Genomic DNA, 19,801 nt, shown 5'->3' on the forward strand with positions numbered 1-19,801 from the left:
CACAAAGAATTGCCCGTGGGAGACTACTCCTCCCATCATCCGATGGCCGCTCCCGCTGACAATAGCGGGAGCAGGCGCAGCTGAGGGGAGAAGTAGTCACCTCAGCTGGCGTTTGTGCGCTACGTAAAAAAAATAAAAATAAATCAATATTGAAATAAAAAACACCTTATACTCACCTGTCCGACATACCCGAAATGTCCCACTGCGATATGATCACCCTGCAGCCGACAATACACTGGTGGGAGTGCGATTGCTCCTGGCAGTGTATAGCGCTGCACTGCTGCGACTGAGTCCACTGAAATGAACTCCGGAGACCTCACATATGGCATTGGTGCTGCGTGAGAATTTTCTCACAAAAAAATAAAGGCACCAAATGAGGTCACCGGAGCTCTCAGCTGATCATCAGCTGATTGAACTCAAGTGACCTCAGTACTGCAGCACAGCGTTATACACTGACAGGAGTAATTACACTCCTATCAGTGCATACAGTGCTGTCTTCTACAACAGTGACTTCAGTGATTGCTGATGTGGCTGCTGTAGAAGTAACCAGAATCATCATGGGACACTGTGTATTATGTCATCACGGTGGACAGGTGAGGGATATTGTTGTTTTTTATTTTTGGGTTCTTACAGGAGATGAGGGCATCAGGGATAAGGCATTAGGTGAGTATACAGTGTTTTTTTTTTTTAAATAAAATATTAAAACCGTGTTATGGATGTGCCAGTTTTGCGGCTGCTAAGAGCTGATATTATTAGCCTCAGGGGGGTCTAGTATCCATGGCCCCTTCCCTAGCTATTAATATCAGCTCACAGCTGTCTGCCTAGTCTTTGCCGGTTAGATTTTATAGGGGGACTCTATGTCAATTTTTTTCTGGGGTCCCCCTGTAATCTAGCCAGTAAAAGCTAAGCAAACAGCTGTGGGCTAATAATAGAACAGTGAACATTTTTGGCTAATGGCCCCTTCCTCGACTAGTAATATCAGCTCCAAGAGGTTGGCTTTTCCCCTACTGGGAGCCCACGTCATTTTTTCAAATTTTAGGCTATGTGCCCACGATCCAGACGTAGCAGCACTTTGAAAACAGCATATTTTTTCTGCATCCAAAACACTGCATTTTATTGAACTCAGGTAAATCTGCATGTGTTCACTGAACCATGCGGATCTACTGCATTAAATACATTCTAGTGGTCAAATTTCTGTTGCGGAGGCTAGAGACTCCGCAAGTGAATTTGACATGCCGTGGTCCTGAAAGACGCGCCGCATGTCAGTGTCTGCGAGTGATCCGCAGCCTTGAGATACACGCATCGTGGACAAGGGATTTCTAGAAATCCCATCCACTATGCTGTGACATCTGGTCACTGCAGGTTTGATGCTGCATAAGCACGTATCTTCAAACCACAGCATTTCCTGATCATGGGCCCATACCCATCCTAACCCGCAGCAGGTAAATTTCTATAGCGGAGGTTCTAATCTCCGATGCAGATTTTGACCGATTGAAATGTCACTAAAATGCTCTGGTACTCATTGTTCTGGTCGAGCAAATTGGAATACTCGGGTGCTCGAACCGAGCAACGAGCCCAATGTAAGTCTATGGGAAACTCAAGCATTTTTCAGGCGGCTCCCCCCCGGCGGTCTGCAGAGGGCCTAAAAATTGCACAAATCGATGGGAACAGTGCTCAAATGACATGGGAACAGCATGGGGAAGACCACTGGAAGCATTTCTGACTCCCAGATCACTGCTGTCAGCAACGTGGTCAGAGTATTACGCCACTTTTGCGGACTTACAATAAAACATACAAAAAGAAAACCAAAATGGATTTTCCTGGGAAATATGTTAAGGAACATCCTTTCCAGGGTAATGACTTGTATATAAGGCAAAATAAATAACCAGAAACAAAAATGCTCCTCCACAACTTGGGCTATGTTCACACGTAGCGTTTTTGATGTGTTTTTGCACTTTTCCATTGCTTTCAACCAAGACAAATGTATTCACCCGGAAATGTCATTTTAACATTTTACAACCTTACCTGGCCATGTGGTGTGTGACACATCATCAGACACATGCATACAGTGCTGAAAAGACATGGAAACAGCATGGGGAAGACCTCTGGAAGCAACTCTGACTCCCAGGTCACTGCATAAAAGTGTGCCCATCATAATTGATCCTTGGCGCATGCGAAGATGCCTTCCGCCATGCACCTGTCATTGCAGACTTGCAGCAATCACCGTCCACGTCCTTGTCCCACTGCAGCATTCAGTTGTCCCTACCCTATTCCTTGGAATGCAAGCGCATGTATGCAGGCAGCCACCCACCCACAGGCTGCAATACAATACTGCCAAATTTTTTACAGCTGCTTGCACTTGAAATGTGGCCTTTTAGGCTTGTGGAGGCGGAAGCTTTTCATAACCTCATGCCAGCGGCGGCCGGGTGTCCATACTCGGTCCCCAGCCACCACTATATTTCCCGGTATCGCCTCCGCCTTGCACAAGCACGGGTCCCACAACATTACCCGTGCCCTACCCCCACACTTTTCTTAGCCAATGCTGCTTTTCGGCAGGGTTGGACAGGCCCACCAGAGAACCGGAAACTCCTCTGGCGGGCCCTGGTATCTCCTTCAGGAGAGATCATAGTGCCAAGTTGAGGCCATGATGATGATAGAGGCCACCATCTGCTTAGTTTTCTGTTACTTGGAATGCAAGTGAAAGTATGCAGCCAAAAAAAGGCAGCAACACTAATCTGCCAAATTTCTGGGCAGCTCTTTGCACTTAAAATATGGCCTTTTAAGCTCGTGGAGGAGGCGTTATGATCTGCAACATGAACTAAGGAAAGATAGGGGAAAGCTATCCCTACAGTAAGACTAAGCTGAATCCCTACGATGTAGCTGGCTGCCTGTTCCTAGTGAACAGACCCACCTTAGTCCTCGGCTAGCCTGAATGAAGACCTATAGAATTAAGGGAGGGGTCCCTAAAAGAACTAAGGACTGGGACAAAAATGGGACACCTCCTAAACAGAAGTTGTTGTAGAAAACAAAAGACAAACTGACAAAATTGTACTAGAGGTCCCAGAGGACCAAGCGAACTGACAGAGATAGGCACTGAAGCAGCAGGCTAGCAAAACAGTCAAACAACACTGTTGTCCTGCAAAGCCAGAAGGGCGTAGCTGGAATATAAAGGCAGATGGTCACGTGACCGCAAAACACAAGATAGAAAAAACTAACAGGAGGGTTCTAACAGGAGGAAGCTTTTCACAACCTCATGCCGGTGGCGGCCGGGTGTCCATACTCGGTCCCCAGTCGCCACTATATTTCGCCTCCGCCTTCCACAAGCACGGGTCCCACAACAATACCCGTGCCCTCCCCAGTGCACTTACTGGTAAGGACCGCCTAACCACAAGCACGTGGACAGGTGAATGTGGCCAGGGACGGTATGGAGCCTGTCCACAACTTTTTTTGCTAAAAGTTGTATTTAGCTCGGTGAAAGGACTGGCAAAGTGGGAAACCGTATCTACCCTGATTGTCATATCTCCCAGAAAGTCCTGTAATTGAGCTTGTTGCAGTATCAGCCCGTTCAACATCAACTCGCACTTGTCGGTGGTGCTTTGACACACACACATCTTTCTTTGTGCATTTAATGTCTTGAAAACAGAGTTGGACAATGGTCTGATCTGTAATGCGTTTTGAGAAATAACATGCATAAGCATGGCCGATCCACATTAAGAAAGCAGCCATAGAGTGTAACACCTTCGGCAGGGGGTGTTACGCCGAAATGCATGTCGGGGTAGGCGCCACACATCTTTGGTAAAGTATATGGATATGAGCATATTCAATGCTAATATAGGGACCAGCCGGCATGTCGGCGATATTTTAGTTGTGATCCATAAAATTACTTATACAGACCCTGTATCATAATCATTGAAGAATTGTTTGTTTATTTCTGCTATTTTGCCTAATTTTTCTGTATCAAATTGAGCATGAATTGTGATTGTATCTCTTCATATGCACGATGTGAATAACTAGGGTGGATGCAATTTTTGGATACTGATGTGCCACAATAATTGCTTTTTGCTATATGTACATAGCAGGTGATATAATATACAGTACAGACCAAAAGTTTGGACACACCTTCTCATTTAAATTTTTTTCTGTATTTTCATAACTATGAAAATTGTACATTCACACTGAAGACCTCAAAACTATGAATTAATACATGTGGATTTATATACTTAAAAAAAAAGTGGGAAACAACTGAAGAACCTAGAATATAAGACATATTTTCAAAGTAGCTACCTTTTGCTTTGATGACTGCTTTGCACACTCTTGGTCTGTACTGTACATATGGACATAATATCCATCCCTACTAAGGTTTACCTTTAGCTATATTATGCATTTGCATGGCATTTCATCTATCCAGTATTTATTGCACTTAGACACTTTTTCTGACTTGAGGTCAGCGATACCAGCTTGGATGTATCTTGCCTGTTCCTGTCTGAACACGCTCCTAGCCTGTTCGTTCCGCCTTCTAGGGGCCACATACCTAGAACTGCTCCTGTATCTTGCTGCTGTGTCTGTTCTTGTCTGAATACTCTCCTAGCCTGTTACCTGTTTTTCTCTATGTCTGTACCTTCCCTTTTCCTGCAGTATCTGATCCCGTACCTAACTCCTACTCATTGTCCCTGTACTCCCGTTTGTGAGTTTAGAGTCCACTCGCTACTTCATTGCAAGTATCCTGTGTGTACCTGGTTCTGCCTATCCCTTCCAGTCTGTTCCGTGTGAACAGAGCCCTGTCCCCTCTGCTCTGTCTTGCTCACCGCTCCGGCGGTTCTAGCCTGCTCTGCCTTGCTCACCACTCCAGCGGTTCTAGCCTGTGCTGCTTTACTCACCGCTCTTGCGGTTTCCCCTCTGCTCTGGCTTGCTCACCGCTCTTGCGATTTCCGCTCTGCTCTGCCTTGCTCGCTGCTCCGGCAGTCTCGCTCTGCTCTCACCCTTTGCTCGCTGCTCCGGCAGTCTCGCTCTGCTCTGACCCTTTGATCGCTGCTCCGGCAGTCTCTCTCTGCTCTGACCCTTTGCTCGCTGCTCCGGCAGTCTCTCCCTGCTCTGACCCTTTGCTCGCTGCTCCGGCAGTCTCGCTTTGCTCTGACCCTTTGCTCGCTGCTCCGGCAGTCTCGCTCTGCTCTAACCCTTTGCTCGCTGCTCTGGCAGTCTCGCTCTGCTCTGACCCTTTGCTCGCTGCTCCGGCAGTCTCGCTCTGCTCTGACCCTTTGCTCGCTGCTTCGGCAGTCTCGTCCTGCTCCTCTCTCGCTCAACACCCAGGCGGCCTTGTCCTGCTCTTCTCTCGCTCACCCTCCAGGCGGTCTCGTCTTGTTCTGCTCTTGGTCGCCGCTCTGGGCGGCCTCATTCTGCTGTTTGTCCACCGCATCTGCGGTTCTGTTCCTGAGTCCCAGTCTGTACTGGGTCCTATCCACTCGGTGCTCCAACCTGTCGTACCTGCCAGTACCTCCCTGCCTGCATACCAGTCGTGCTTACCAGCATCTGCCAGTCTGCATGCCAGCCATGTCTGCCTATACCCAGCAGTCTGTGTGCCAGCCTAACCTGCCTGTTACTCTATTCCCCTGTGTGGGTCAACAGCCGTGTCCGGGGTCTGTCCTGGAGTAGCACCTGGTCCCTCTGCTCGGTTCCTCCTTGGTGCACTGGCATCGTATGCCGTCGTGCGACCCTGGTCGGATTGGGTGGATACTTAGTTACGCCCCTCCAGGCATTCACTCTCCGGCACGGTCCAGTCGAATCACTACATATACACGCACACGCCACTCAGCCCGGGCATGTGCATTACAATTACCAGTGCCCTCCTCAGTGCACTTACTGTGAAGGACCGCCTAACCACAAACACGTGGACAGGTGAATGTGGCCTGGGACGGTACGGAGCCAGTCCACAACTTTTTTTGCTGAGAGTTGTATTTAGCTCGGTGAAAGGACTGGCATAGAGGGAAACCCTATGTGCTCTGCGTTTCATTTCTCCCAGGACGTCCAGTAATTGATCTTGTTGCAGAAGCAATGGCAGCCCATCCAACATCAACTCACACTTGTCGGTAGTGCTTTGACACACACACATCTTTCTTTGCGCATTTAATGTCTTGAATACAGAATTGAACAATGGCCTGATCTGTAATGCAGTTTGAGAAATAACATGCATAAGCATAGCCGATCCACATTAAAAAAAGCAGCCATAGAGTGTCCGGGAACCTTCCCCCACACTTTTCTTAGCCAGGGCTGCTTTTCGGCAGGGTTGGACGGGCCCACCAGAGAACCGGAGACTCCTCCGGCGGGCCCTGGCTTCTCCTTCACGAAAGTTCATAGTGCCGAGGTGAGGCAATGATGATGATGGAGGCCACCATCTGCATGGTTTTCTGTTACTTGGAATGCAAATGCAAGTATGCAGCCAGCCACCCACCCACAAGCCGCAACACTAAACTGCCAGATTTCTGGGCAGCTCTTTGCTCTTGAAATATGGCCTTTTAAGCTCGTGGAGGCGGAAGCTTTTCCCAACCTCATGCCGGCGGCGGCTGGGTGTCCATACTCGGTCCCCAGCCGCCACTATATTTCCCGGTATCGCCTCCGCCTTCCACAAGCACGGGTCCCACAACATTACCCGTGCCCTCCCCAGTGCACTTACTGGGAAGGACCACCTAACCACAAACATGTGGACAGCTGAATGTGGCCAGGGACGGTACGGAGCCAGACCACAGCTTTTTTTGCTGAGCGTTGTATTTAACTCGGTGAAAGGACTGGCATAGAGGGAAACCGTATCTACCCTGCTTGTCATTTCTCCCAGGAAGTCCTCTAAAGCTGCTTTCACTTACTGCTGGTACTTTTCTGTGGGAATTTGCTTGCCTCCTACCAGCCTGGAATATTTCCAGAAAACTATGGTACAATGCCATGGTATTAGCACTGCCCCCAGTACCAGTAGCGAAGCCATCCCCAATTTCCTTCTCAGGAATTTTATTTCATAGACTGAGTGGCTGCCCAAATACATTTTCTCACAAAGTAGCTGAAGATAGAGTGGCAATAGGTGCAAGTTTCTCCAGCCTGTTGGATATTAGATGGTGAACAGCAGCACATTGGATCAGTGGTTAGCACTGAAGCCTTACAGCACTGGGATCCTAGGTTCAAATCCCAACAAGGGCAACATCTTCAAGGACTTTGTATGTTCTCCCCGTGTTTGTGTATGTTTCCTCCTCAGTAAAAATAGAGTGTCCGGGAACCTTACCACACACTTTTCTTAGCATGGACTGCTTCACAGCAGGGTTGAACGGTCCCACCAGAGAATCCTCTGGTGTGCCTTAACTTCTACCTCAGGAGAGTTCAAGATAGCGCTAATTTTGCAGCTGCTATGGGGCTCTTGAGCTGGTGAGAAAGGTTATTCCTCAGAATCAAATCCTCTGGTGTGCACAATGTTTTACATTCTGAAACAGCTTCTCAGTTGGAGTTGTATTTCACCACAGCCATATTCTTTAGCTCGGTGAAAGGACTGGCATAGAGGGAAACCGTACCTACCCCGGCTGTCATTTCTCCATCACCAGGTTCCGCCCATTGTCACACACGACCATGCCTGGCTGTATGTTCAGCGGTGAGAGCCACAGATCAGGCTGCTATGTTATAGCTTTCAGCAACTCTGCAGCGCTGGGCGGTTTGTCAATTAAGCATTAAGCATGTTTTCTTCAGCACAGCCTGATACCGCTTGGCCAAGGCAGTGTTGCAGTGTTGTCAGCTTGTGACTGATGTAGTCATTTCGGAGATGGAGGAGGAGGTGTATGAGCTGAACAATGTGATTACATTGAGGTTAAATTGGTGACACTGTTTTTTATACTAAAGAAAGATCCTATTGTTTTGTTTACGTTATTTTTTAAGACAAATGTCATTTTAACATTTTACAACCTTATCTGGCAATGTAGTGAATGACACATCATCAGACACATCCTGTTTTATTTATGATGAAGGGACTCTGAAAGTCATAAAGCCTATTTTTATAGGGCCATCAGACGGCCCTTACTATTCTTAAAAGGCCAGCAGTCGGCCCTCGCTATTGTTGGAGAGCCATCAGCCGGCTATGCTTTGTTGTTCCCAATATTAACAAGTGGGTTTCCTATACTGTTATTGTGTATCCAGTGACTGCAAGGCTGCCAAAAAATTGGACGCAACCCAATACCCCTTTGAAGAGACATAGAGGAGGGTCTCAGTAAAAAAAAATGTTCCCATTATAAAGTAGCGGGTGGTAATGCCCATGCTGTGACTGCAAGGGCTGTCAAAATTTGGGAAAAACCCAACTAAGAATTTAAAGACACATAGAGCAGGGCCACAGTAACGTCAAATTCCATTTAGAAAGGAGAGAGTCTGCTATATAGTTATAGGGTGTGCAGTGAATCCAACAGCTGACCAATTTTAGGAAAAATCCCACTAAGAATTTAAAGACACACAGAGCAGGGCCACAGTAACAAGGTAAGACATGTTCCTATTAGAAAGGAGAGGGTCTACTATACAGTTATAGGGTATGCAGTGAGTCCAACGGCTGACCAAATTTAGGAAAAACCCCACTTAGAATTTAAAGACACATAGAGCAGGGCCACAGTGACGACAAATTCCCATTAGAAAGGAGAGGGTCTGCTATACAATTATAGGGTATGCAGTGAGTCCAACGGCTGACGAATTTTAGGAAAAAACCCACTAAGAATTTAAAGACACATAGAGCAGGGTCACAGCATCAAGGTGTCAGGAAACTATTAATATCAGGGAAATGTTCTTCCATATCTGCCTGACATAGATGTTCACCCCCCTCCTTTATTCCCCTTCTGCTGAGCCCAAAAGCCCCAATTAGCACACGCCTGAGAAATAGCTAATGCAAACAGGGCCAGCCAAGGAGTGTTATAACTTCGTTAGGAAGCCAGTATCTTGTCTTTGAAAGATGCAGGAGTTAATTAAAACGCAGGCTTGCACTAATTTGCGTGTACCCGTGAGGCTGCTTCCTGAGCCTCAAAGGGAAATTTGTAGACGCACTGACTCCTATATGAAATATGAAATCTTGTGAGTTCCATAGGTCTGACAGTAACGGGACCCATATGTGTAGTGACCAAATCAGCCCAGGAATGCATAGGTAGTTTTCCAGGGCTGTAACCAAAATCAGGGAGCTGTAGTGCAAAAACACCAGAATGACAGACTGCAGCTATGTGATGTGTGATATCTAAATAAAGATAAAATCATACGGGAAAAAATGGCGTAGTTTGCAAGCTTCTGCTGTCAACGAGCGGTGAGTTATCGCAGAAGTTAGCGTTTTTAATAAAAATGTAAAGGCTGGAGACCAGCCCACATGATGTCACCACAAGGGGCGTGTGGGCAGATCTCCCCTTAGGTATAAGAGAATCCATGGAGAACACAGGAGCACTCATTGCCAGGGGTGAATAAGAATTATAAGCAACGGGTCCTGTTCAATAACAGCATATTCCAACTGGAGAGCCCCTCCTCCACCTATATTGAATCGTCTCCGTGATCGTATAGTGTAAGTTTCTTCTTTTTACCCTGTTTATTTTATGTAACTGCGTATGTATTTTAATGTCTTCTTTGTAACATACTTGTATATATTTTTCCTAAACACTGCCTCCCTTTTGGATTAAATATAAAATTTAATAGTCCTGTTTCTTTAGTTCTGTAATCGTTCCCTTCCCCGAAGCCATATACGCAACCAAAACGCAGGCGTCCGGCCACGCCTGTATTATATTTTAAACTCGGCCCGTGGTGGCAGAGAGTATTAATAATTAGGCTATCGTGAAGCTGATGACGTGCTCCCTGGGCCGTGGGGTACTCGGTGCCGGGCTGGTTGTTGCTAGGGGAGATGTCACAGTGGCGGTGACCCGGTCCGTGACCCAGGGCGGTCAGTAAAAAGGGGATTTTATAGTTTTTATGTACAAAGTTCGTGATGCCACCTGTGGTATGCGGCTAAAGGGAGCCGCCGCTGCGGAGCAGGTCCTTTGGAGCTGATGTTAGTGCAGTAAAGCTGGTGTGGCTCTCCACAGGTAGAGCTTAGCTCCAGGGCAGTGTTATAGGTGATGCTGGGCGTTGTAGTGCAGAAGTGATGGCGCAGACAATAACCACAGAGACAGCAGGGTGCACTCATCTGAATTTACTCACAGTTGTTAAGTTCCTCAGGTTACAGGTTCCGGACTACAACCTCCCACGCCGTGCTACATTCACCAGGCAGGGGTTCAGTAATCCCTCAGGTAATTCAAGAGTGCCTGACAGGACCCCTTTCTATCTGCCTTCCTCAGTCGTCTTCCTGCGCTGGCTCTCGCCCTCCTGCCATGCACCTCACAATCAGTGTCCCAATCCGGTAGCCTCGGATCTTGTTGGGCGACCTGCAGTCCCCTGGACCCTCTGTGGCCACCTTTTTGGCGATATAATTGTGGTTGTGGCCACTGCACCTTGCAAGTACAGCAAGGATTCTAGCTGAGCCTTGTAGTTCTCCACTAGTTTAGGGGCCGGTCCCCTGTGCGGCTCGATCCCTCCACCGCCTGGCAGATTCGGGCGTACGAGTGGCCTCCAGCACTTCCCATACCACTGGGATCCCTTCTGTTCCTGGAGCATTTCTCCTGCTCCCTCTCCTCTCTCAGTCTGGGGCCTCTTGGGCTACGCCCGCCTCCCGAACAGAGCTCCTGCAGAGCCTCTGCTCCTTTCACTTCTCCTCCTCTGACTCATCTGACTGAGCTCACTTTCAAAGATGGTTCCCCCTTTCATACAAATTCCTTCCATGCTCCCCTGGCCTGATTCCTCCACCCACACCCACTACATGGTTCCCCCTCACTTGGTTCCCCTCCACTCCAGCCAGGTACCAGGGACTGTGCTCTCCCGTAGGAGCAATTTCGCCATGCCCTGCTGAAGTGGATGTGTTGGATGCAGGTGTCAGGGTACCGGGCAGCACTCTATCCTTACCTGAGAGTGGGATACCACACCTCTGGGTGAGATGGAGTACCTATGTGGCGACTGTACCCTCAGGGGTGCCACACTGACAGTGACCGTACTGAGGGCGTTAAACACAGATTCCAGGCTGTGAAGCCCAGGGTGTTGCGCCATGCGCTCACTGGTCGCTTACCAATACCTACGTAGAGAGTAGTCTGGATCACGTGCTCGCGACTCTGGATGAAATACTGACAGCGTGACGGCACGGGGAGAAATTGCGTGATCTCCCCGGTGTCGTCCCTCTGTGTGTGTTTGAAATTCTTGACAAAAGGTAGGACATGTTCCCATAAGAATGGAGAGGGTCTGCTATACAGTTATAGGGTATGCATTGAGTCCAACGACTGACCAAGCTTAGGAAAAACCCCACTAAGAATTTAAAGACACTAGAGAAGGGCCACAGTAACGACAAATTCCCATTGAAAAGGAGAGAGTCTCCCATATTGTTGGCCTCTGCAGTGAATGCAAGGGCTGCCAAAAATTTGGAGGCACTTCAATGACCCTTGAAAGAGACGTGGAGGAGGGCCTCTTAAAAAAATGTTCCCATTAGAAAGGAGCGGGCCTCCTATACTTGTAATGCCCATGCACTAAGTGTATGGGCTGACAAGTATTTACCCCTGGGGGGTATACATGAATATACTGTATAAAAAACATTTTTTTACGGGCATCATAAACACCGTTTAAAAAAATTATGTGGGTGTTGCATCACGGACCATGGTCACCCTGGTGATATGGTGGTGGAGGATGAGGAGAAGGAGGAGGACAAGAGCAAACAGCCAAAATCAGAAAGTGTATACCCATGTGTGTGAAAAGGTGCATGGGAATACACCTCCCAAGAAAAGACACTGGATTTGCATTTATGTTACGCTGCTATCATTCGGTCTTGTTGAGAAGTCTGTCCCAATCCAGCCCTTGTTCATTTTTATAAGAGTCAGCCTGTCAGCATTTTCAGTTGACAGGCGGATGCGCTTATCCGTTATAATTCTACCAGCGGCACTAAAAACCCGCTGTGATAATATGCTGGTGGCAGGGCAGGCCAGGACCTCCAAGGCATAGAGAGCCAGTTCATTCCACGTATCCAGCTTGGTACCCAATCATTTTAAGGCACAGAGGAATCACGGAGGACGTTGGTACGGTGGGCAAGGTACTCCCTCAGCATCTTCCCAAACTTTGTACTCCTTGTGAGAGTACCCCGCGCCTCTGGGCCTGTGCGATGGGAGGGTCTGAGAAAACTCTCCCAGAACTTTGACACTGTTCCCCTGTCTCTGCTGGATTGAAGTTGTGCCTCTCTCGCCTGTACTCCTTGGTTGTCCATCAAAGTGTGCCCTCTGCCGCCAGTGTTTTCAGAAGGGAATTTTTTTAATAGTTCCGCAACAACGGCCTTCTGGTACAGCCCCATTTTTGTAGACATGTCTGCCTCAGGAATAAGAGATAGAAATTCTCCTTGTAGCATAGGTCTAGAAGTGTCACCAACCAGTAATGGCTGCCATCCAAATTTTTGAGAACGCGAGGGTCATAGGAAAGGCAGTGTAACATAAACTCAGCCATGCGTGCCAGACTACTAACAGGCAAGACTTCCGTGTCCTCACCAAGAGGATGACTGACCATGCTCTCCTCCTCCTCTCTGTCCTCTGGCCATCCATGCTGATCAAACGGCATGACAGCTGTGCAGGTAGTACCGTCAATAGTGCATGAAACTAGCTCCTGTCCTTACTCCTCCTCCTCCTCTTCCTCATTGTCACCCAATCCACGTTGGGATGAGATGAGGCTTGGCTGTGTGAAATCACCCGTATGTATGGTTCCTTGCTCTATCTCATCGTGCTCTGCCTGCAATGCATCCTCTTAGATTGTGAGCAGGGAGCATATAAGAAGACAGAGAAGCGGGATGGTGATGCTAATTATGGCGTCTTCGCCGCTCACCATCTTGGTGGAGTCCTCAAAGGTTTGGAGGATGGTACATATGTCTGACATCCATGTCCACTCCTGAGCTCTTATGTGTGGAGTCTGAACTGAATACCAATGGCCTTGTTAATGCTGGTACTCAACAACTGCCCTCTTCTGCTTACAAATCCTTCACAACATCAGCAGTGTAGATTTCCGATGCGTGGGGACATCACACACCTGTCTGTGAACTGGAAGCTGCAAACGCTGCTGAAGTATGGCAGGGGAGGCCAAAGCTGTAGCTGACTTTCTAAAATGGGCACACAGGTGGCGTACTTTAACAAGCAGATCCAGAAGTGCCAGGTAGGATTTGAGAAACCGCTGAACCACATGGCCAAGGCATGGTATGTGTGTGAGCTTGCTTCGTCTCAGAGCCGCCACCAGGTTCCAGCCATTGTCACACACGACCATGCCTGGCTGTAGGTTCAGCGGTATGAGCCACAGATCTGCCTTCTCTTTCAGAGTTGTCCACAACTCTTCAGCATTGTGCGGTTTTTCAGCTAAGCATATTAGCTTCAGCACAGCCTGTTGCCGCTTGGCCGAGGCAATGCTGCAGTGCTTCCAGCTTGTGACTGATGTGGTGATTTCGGAGATGGAGGCTGAAGAGGAGGAGGAGGCTGAGGAGGATATGGTGCAGGAGCTGTAGACTGTGGGTGCAACCCTGATTGACCTAGGGCCCGCAATCCTTGGCGTCGGGAGTACGTGTTCTGTCCCAAGGTCCGACTGGGTCCCGGCTTCCAATAAGTTAACCCAGTGTGCCGTCAGCGAGATGTACCGTCCCTGCCCACAAGCACTTGTCCACGTGTCTGTGGTTAGGTGGACTTTCCCGGTAGCTGCATTGTTGAGAGCACGGCTAATGTTTTGAGACATGTGCTTGTGTAATGCGGGGATGGCACACCGGGAGAAATAGTGGTGGCTGGGGACCGAGTACCGAGGGATAGCCACCCCCAACAGGTTGCGGAATGCTTAGGACTCCACAAGCCTAAAAGGCAACATTTAGAGCTGTTGTGAAATGTGAGAATTTAGTAGTGTGGCATGTGGGGCTTTGGCAGCATATTTTCCCTTGCGTTCCAAGGACTGTGGTATGGAGAACTGAACGCTGCTCTGGGAAAAGGACATGGATGTGCTTCCTGATGCTGCTGCTTGAGAGTGTGCAATGACAGGTGCAGGGCAAGAGGCATCTTCGCATGCACCATGGACAGGGGATTGGCTTGCATGCACAACAGCGGAAGAAGCAATGGTGCCAGCCGCAGACACTGTTCCCGGAACCTGGAGTTCGGCCCACAAAGTCGGGTGCTTTGCTGCCAGGTGCCTTAACATGCTGGTGGTGGTCAGGCTTGTCATTTTGCCACCCCTGCTGATGCTGGCCTGGCAGGTGGTGCAAATGGCCTTTTTGGGGTTATCGGCAGAGTCTTTAAAAAACAACCAGACTCGGGAAGACCTAACAGCTGTACTGGCAACTTCCTTTGTGTTGGTGTTACGGGGAATGGATGTCTGCCTTCTGTCTGCGGCCACCACACTGATTCTTCCTGCCTGTTGGGGTGCTCTGCCTCCCTCCCCCTGTGTGCTGCTATCCTCGCTCTGCATGTCCTCCTACCAGGTTGGGTCAGTTACTATATCATCCACCACCTCGTCTTCCACTTCCGCACCCTGGTCCTCCTCCTGACTTTCTGGCAATTGTGTCTCATCATCGTCCACCTCTTGTGACACTTTCTCACGGCCGCCTTCGTGTGACCGTGGCTACTCAAATATTTTGGCATCGCTACACGCGATCTCCTCTTGCCCCACTTCAAGTGGACCGGGCAAGAGGCCCGAATCTATAAATTAAAGAGTGAACAGCTTTTCAGAGTGTCCAAGTGTGGGATCAGTTGTCTCTGGGTACTCGGCATGGTGGGAGGAAGGAGGATCAGGGTGAGGAATAGGTGGTCCAGACTCACGGCTACTGAGACTTGACCGTGTGGAAGACAGTGTGGTGGTGGTGGTGGCTAAGTGACTGGAAGCATTATCCGCTATCCAACCAACAACCTTTTGACACTGCTCTGGGTTCAATAGTGGTGTGCTGCAGTCCCCTAGAAATTGGGACAGGAAGGTCAGGCGAGAAGATGTGGGTGTTTGTTGTGGCACAATTCCAGCTTGCCCACGGCCTTGTCCTCTGCCTCTGCATGCACCATTACCATCATGTCCAGTTTCCCGTCCCTTGTCACGTGCGTTGCCTATTTTAAATGGAGGACAGTATCTTCCACGCTCACTACAAATTACTGAGTTTGGAGCGAATTTATATGTGATCCGTGTGACGGAGAAAACAGAGTTTTAAATACCTGGCCTGTAGGTAAGTAGTTTGTACAGCAAACTGTGGTGAATTGCTTCATTGACACACTAAAGGAAATTTTTAATGGAGGCCAGAAATAGCAGTATTTTCTGACAACGTATATGTGATCCTTTTGACGGAGAAAACAGGGTTTTAAATATTTTGTCTGTTGTAGGTAAGTAGTTTGAACAGCAACCTGCGGTGAATTGCCTCAGTGATACACTAAAGGAAATTTTTAATGGAGGCCAGAAATGGCAGTATTTTCTGACAATGTATATGTGATCCGTGTGATGAAGAAAACAGAGTTTTAAATATCTGGCCTGTAAGTAAGTAGTTTGAACATCCAACTGCGGTGAATTGCTTCAATGACACACTAAAGGAAATTTTTAATGGAGGCCAGAAATGGCAGTATTTTCTGACAACGCATATGTGATTCGTTTGACGGAGAAAACACAGTTTTAAATAGCTGGATTTCTAACGCTCTAATATGGAAAGGACCTGGCTGTATTCTGCTGTGCCAACAAACAAATGGCGCAGAAAAAATGGTGTTCTCTGGATTACTTTTTAAGCAAATAATGAAGATTAAGATCCAAAGAAAAGTATTCCTGGCCCCTGAGACCTGGGCCTTTGTATTTAAATATCTAACAGCAGCAGAAGGCTGAATTGGAATGGAGCCTCTTGTGCTATATGTACTGCAGTCTGCTATATACACTGCCTGCCTATACACCCTGACTACCTGATATCTCTGCAGATGGATTAGTTCTCAGAAGGACTGTTTGTTAAGATGGATATGTGTAATGTGAGCTTTTTCTCCCTACACTACCGAATACACAAGCAAATCTGTCCATGACACAGCAGCACCTCTCCCTACACAAGCAAATGGGGCAGAAAAACGGTGTTCTCTGGATTGATTTTTAAGCAAATAATGATGATTAAGATCCAAAGAAAAGTATTCCTGGCCCCTGAGACCTGGGACTTTGTATAGAAATATTTAATAGCAGTCGAAGGCAGAATTGGAATGGAGCCTCTTGTGCTATATGCACTGCAATCTGCTATATACACTGCCTGCCTATGCACCCTGCCTGCCTGATATCTCTGCAGATGAATTAGTCCTCAGAAGGACAGTTTGTTAAGATGGATATGTGTAATGTACGGTTTTTCTCCCTACACTACCTAATACACAAGCAAATCTCTCCCTGACGCAGCAGAAGCTCACCCTACACTGTCTGATCCAGAGTGACTGTGATGAGCATGGCGGTGCCAGGTCTGATATAGAGCTAATGACTAACAGCCAATCACTGTAATGCCCACAATCAACATGGCTACGGCATTACAGTGCATGGCAGGCAATCCCTGCATGTTCATTGGCTCTCTAAAGAGAGGGAGGGTACCCGAATTCCCGCCCGAGCAGCCCGGAAATACTCGGCGAGCGCCGAACATCTCGAGCAGTGAGATGCTCGGGCAAGCACCGAGCAGTAGCGAGCATGCTCGCTCATCACTAGTCATTACATGTGGTGAAACCGCATGTAATGACAAATCAAGTGCGGCATTAGAATATAGAACTTTTGAAGCAGCAAAAATATGCTGTGTCCAAAGTGCTACTGGTTGCTGATCGTGGGGACGTAGCAGCTAACCAAACAGCTGTGAGCTGTTATTAATAGTCAGGGAATATGTTAGCCTAATAGGCCTTTGGTAATGTAAAAATAGCAGGTCTTGGCTGCCTTAGAAATGACATGAATGGGAATTAATGCTAATGGCATTAGGGTTTAAGGGATTAGATGTCACTGACACAAAGCCCTTTGTTTAGCGATGAAGAGTTGTCAACAAAACACCCTCATTACTAAACAAACCTGTAAGTAAAGAGTTAAAAAAATCACACACACAAAGTAAAATACTTTATTTGAACTACAACAGACACATTCTTTAATCATTTAAATAACTAATATACTCACACCAGGTCCGACGGTAATTCAAGGGTTAAAGAGATCTCAGGTTTTTTTTTTTTAAATGTCTTTATTTAGATCCAAAAATGCATCAAAAAACACATTAAAAAGTATCAAAAATGAGATGCAGAAACCTTGCAGAAATTTCTGCAATCAACGTGTGCACATACCTTCAAGGGTCCACAGGAATTGTGTCCAAAATGCATCCAGCTTGTTTAGATGTTCTTTTGCATACTTGTGACATTGAATGTTATAATGAGGACATAGGAGAGGTTTTCTCCTAATGGCTCTTCCATGAATGCCATACTTTATATATGCAGGTGTATCTGAAAAGTAGAACAATGTACCACAACTCCAGAGTCTGCTAAATCTTTTGAACTGAGGAAAGGGCAACTTGAAAAGGCTTTGCTGTCTTCTTTTAGCCTTCTCCTGGTTTGTGGGCCTCCACCATTTTCATTTTCAGAGTGCTAGGCAGCTTCTTAGAAGAACCCATGGCTGTTATTTTTTGGCACAAGGTTAGAGGAGGCTGGGTTTTTATTAAGCTGAGAAATTTGCATCACCTGGCCTTTCCAAACGATGATAATGAACAAGCCATAACCCTAACAGGCTCATGTCTGAAAACTTGGTCAAAGTTATCTGAGCACACAAATCTTCAAGGGTGCCAAAACTTTTGCATCTGCCCATTTTCCTTTTAGTAATTTTTAAAATGTAAAAAATGACAATATTTTTTTTGCCTAAAATACAAACGAAATGTGTCATCTTTAACTTTGGGCCTTTTAGAGATCATTTCAACTTCAACTTGCTTAACTGTTCATAATAGCAATAATTTTCACCAGAGGTGCCCAAACTTTTACATGCCACTGCATATTTCTTCTATTGTAACCTAAGAATATGTTCCAATTTTTCAAGCAGAAGACACTTCCGAAATCGCTCATTTTCTGGGGTTTTATAAACATGAAACATTTCATTTAGTGTTTTTGGTTGCTTTCCAAGCACTTTTCCAACGTTTTTTTCTACAGGCATTTCTTATAGCGTATTTTTCAAAGTTTTTTGGTCATATTTTTACTGGCATTTACCAGGCCTTTTTTAAATCTTTTAAACAATGAAAAACACACTGGTGTTTGTTTTTTTTTTTAAGTAAAAGCAGTGAAAAAATGCTCAAAATATCTTCCAAACATCTTTTTAGCCATCCCCCTTCTTTCTAGTATATTTCTAGTGGAGATCACAGAAGAATGTACATGTTGCTTCTTTTAAAGGTTTATTATCTTTGGAAGCTGTAACAAATTTAACCCCTTTCTGACATCAGGCGTAATAATACCTACATGCGCCCTGGGCCTTATTGACAGGTACGCATTATTATGCTTTGGCAATCGCGCCGGGTGTCAACTGATTCTAACAGCTGACACCCGGTACTATGAGCAAGGAGTGGTCCCACATCACTCCTGGCACATTAATCCCTGAAATGCTGAGATCGCAGCATTTCTGGGGCAAGCAGAGGTAAGAGTGCCCCTCTCACCTTGTATCAGTGACCCCGTGCTGTGAGAACGGGGTCCCGATTATTGCCATAGTCATGACGACATCCGGGTCACCAGACATCAGGAAGTTAGGTAGATCGTGCTCAGTGCACGTTCTACCTAACTTGTGTCTGCAGGGCTGATAGCCTGCATAGCACAGGGATGCTGCTGCAGCTCTATGCTATGCATGCGATCAGCCCGCAAAAAATGAAAATCCCATAGTGGGGCAAAGTCTTAAAGTGAAAAAAAAGTGTCAGAAAGTAAAAAAAAAATAAATTGTAAAAATTAAAAAAATGAAAACATAATAAAAAATATATATATTGTAACATACCTGGCGGCGTCCTTGCATGGTGGTCCATCTCCCACTGTGCAAGAGGGCGCACTTGATCTCCTGTCCAGAATGTCTCTCTGGCTTCCCTCCATGCTGTCTGTTTGTGTCTGTCTCTGCTGCTTAAGGGCGGCGCCCGATCACTTCCTGCTTTTTGTACCTGCTGTGGGTCACACCCCTTGTGCGTCCTCAGCCTATTGCTGTCTGACACTTGGTATATAGCTCAGCAGCTCCCTTCTATCCCTGCCTGAGCATAGTTTTTTCCTTCAGTGTGTGCTTGCACTCTGAAGGTGCCAGGTCCCGTCTTTGTTTCCTTGTCTGCCTTTCCTGGAGGCTGTATTTCCAGGCCTGTCTGAACTTAGTCCTGTATGTCTCCTGCTTTGCGGTATTAGTTCCCGTGTCTGAACTGAGTCCTGTATGTCTCCTGCGTTTTGTATCAGTTCCCGTGTCTGAACTGAGTCCTGTATTTCTCCTGCTTTGCGGTATTAGTTCCCGTGTCTGAACTAAGTCCTGTATGTCTCCTGCTTTTTGTATCAGTTCCCGTGTCTGAACTGAGTCCTGTATGTCTCCTGCTTTTTGTATCAGTTCCCGTGTCTGAACTGAGTCCTGTATTTCTCCTGCTTTGCGGTATTAGTTCCCGTGTCTGAACTAAGTCCTGTATGTCTCCTGCTTTTTGTATCAGTTCCCGTGTCTGAACTGAGTCCTGTATGTCTCCTGCTTTTTGTATCAGTTCCCGTGTCTGAACTGAGTCCTGTATGTCTCCTGCTTTGCG

Source organism: Phyllobates terribilis, unplaced genomic scaffold (assembly GCF_046119375.1).
Source record: "Phyllobates terribilis strain yellow unplaced genomic scaffold, ASM4611937v1 Scaffold_5__5_contigs__length_657084704, whole genome shotgun sequence".
Lineage (NCBI taxonomy): Eukaryota > Metazoa > Chordata > Amphibia > Anura > Dendrobatidae > Phyllobates > Phyllobates terribilis.